Source organism: Thalia democratica, chromosome 2 (assembly GCF_965202585.1).
Source record: "Thalia democratica chromosome 2, ktThaDemo2.hap1.1, whole genome shotgun sequence".
Classification (NCBI taxonomy): Eukaryota; Metazoa; Chordata; class Thaliacea; order Salpida; family Salpidae; genus Thalia; species Thalia democratica.
In genome coordinates, this window is record NC_139166.1 from 81,550,821 (window position 1) to 81,553,035 (window position 2,215).

The window sequence follows — 2,215 nt, forward strand, 5'->3', positions numbered from 1 at the left end:
TAATTTTGAGAAAATCTTGTTTTATAAGTTCTTTACAACGACGTTAAACTGTATCTAAAAGGTTTACTATTCGATATCTAAAAGGTGTCTTTGTACACCAAGTCTTACAATATTTTTATAGTCTTTTTTGTCTTTTAATAAAAAAGTCTATTATTTTTTATATGGAACAAATTATTTTAATCTTAAGTTTGGAAAAAGTTTGATGAAAAAAAAATTACTTAAAATATACAAAACCCATGATTGTTTAACACTAAACGCAAATACTTGTACAAAGTTTTTGATGAACTATATGATTTGCTTGGTTATTCCGTGAATAATATTTTAAAAACTTAACACACATTAGTTTGTTCATTCGACTTTTATTTTTAGTTTTAATTATTAAAGTTAGAGCTATTACAATTTAATTATTTTATTAAGGTTTTAAGTTTTTTTATCAATACTAATGTTTTAAAAATATGTTTGCTAATGCTTCGTGAATGAGTTTACTTATAACAACCATTTAGGGGATATTTTAAATAATTTTTTTAAATTAGTTTAATAAGGAAATTAACTAAAAATGAAGAACTTTAAGACTACAAACTATCATTATATAAACTGTAAAACTAAAGGCTTTATTTAAAATGTTGCCAGTGGGTCTTTTTCAGCAAAACCCTATTGTAGGAATTTCAGTTCAATAAATAATATTTGTTGCCTAGGAAAAATAGTAGTTATAATACAAGTAGAAATTAATTTATTGTAATTTCAAACCTCAACTGAAGGGATTAGATGTGAAATAAATATGTCAAGCATATAGAACAAGCATATAATTACATTTTGTATTAAAACATTATAAACAAATTGGTTTTAAAAATTTAAATATTAAAAAACTAAGAATGGAAATAAACTAAAATTAACTAAAATTTAAATATGTTTAAATAACGTTATAAGTTCAAGGTTTAATAATTTTTGTTATCAGTTGTTAAAACTTAAGATTAAAACATACTACAATTTTTTTCTGCAATAGTTTATTATCAACGCTAAAAAAATTTTTATAACGAAAATGCACACCAAATAAACATCTAAAGAATGATGCGCAGCCAATTAGTTCGCAAGGACGTACACAAGTCCAAACAGGTAGCCGAAAAACGAACCAAACTAGAAAAACGTTTTAGTGAGGCCCTCCTTAAAACCGTAATCCAGATTTTTACGGTTCATAACGGTGGTTGGGTCGTACAGACCAGGTTTGGTCATGTAAGACGGACGTATCTTGTACCTGTAACAGTGGTAAGCGACCAGCGGAATGTTGAGACCAAATGAAATCCAACAACGACTTGCAAGGAACAAAAGTGTAACGGTTGAGTGAGCAACATATTCGGGTAGAACCAGAGGGTTCATACTTCTGCAGTGGTCTATCGGGTTTTGGTAGGCAGATTTGAGCTCGTCAAAGGCAATCACCTGGTACGCTGACAGGAATATCAGGAACATTGATGTTATAAACGCTACTATATAACAGAAGGCAGCAAATGTGAAAGCCATTTTAATACTTGATAATATTCTGTTTGATTTTTATTAAATTTAGTTGTTCAAAACTACTTCTGGTACTACAGTTTTCAACTCTATTTAAAATAAGACTATAAATCTTTTACTTGTCGCTTAGGTTTTGAAGAATAATTTCAGATAAATTTTTTTATTCATTAAATGTAATTAAAGAAAAGTGTATAAAAATAAGTGACTATAAAATATTTGTAATTTTTATTACTAAAGTCCTCATAAAATACTAAAACGCTCAAGTTTTACTGATTCACCTTAAATTATTGTGTATCAAACATATTTAAAAAAATTCAAATGAGTGGCGACTCTAAGCGAAGTTAGTAAAGTATTTGTTAAAGCATATTTAGTTTTTTTGATTATATTCAGTTTTGTATAGTAATATAACGTAATATAAAAAAATATTATAGCTTAATTTAATCAAAATCTTTAAAATTTTAACAAATCATCTAACTTAACTTTTTAAATTTCTAAAGCTTACCTGAGATATTCAGAAAATGTGAAATTAAACTAACTTTAGTTGAGCTACAAATTTTTAAAATATTAAATTACATGAACTTTGACTGGGCCAACTAAAGGTTTATGATTTCAAACTAACCTGAGTAAGTATTGTGACAACCCTGAAATTCTTTAATTCAATTTTAAATAAATAAATAAATAAATAGTAATACTTTGTCTGAATATACTC

At 26.4% G+C, this 2,215-nt stretch overlaps 1 pseudogene; it reads right to left on the minus strand.

Annotated features, from left to right (window-relative positions):
- Nucleotides 1-1,134: 1,134 nt before the first annotated feature.
- On the minus strand, nucleotides 1,135-1,515 carry LOC145829016 (protein cornichon homolog 1 pseudogene; annotated as a pseudogene).
- Nucleotides 1,516-2,215: the final 700 nt, after the last annotated feature.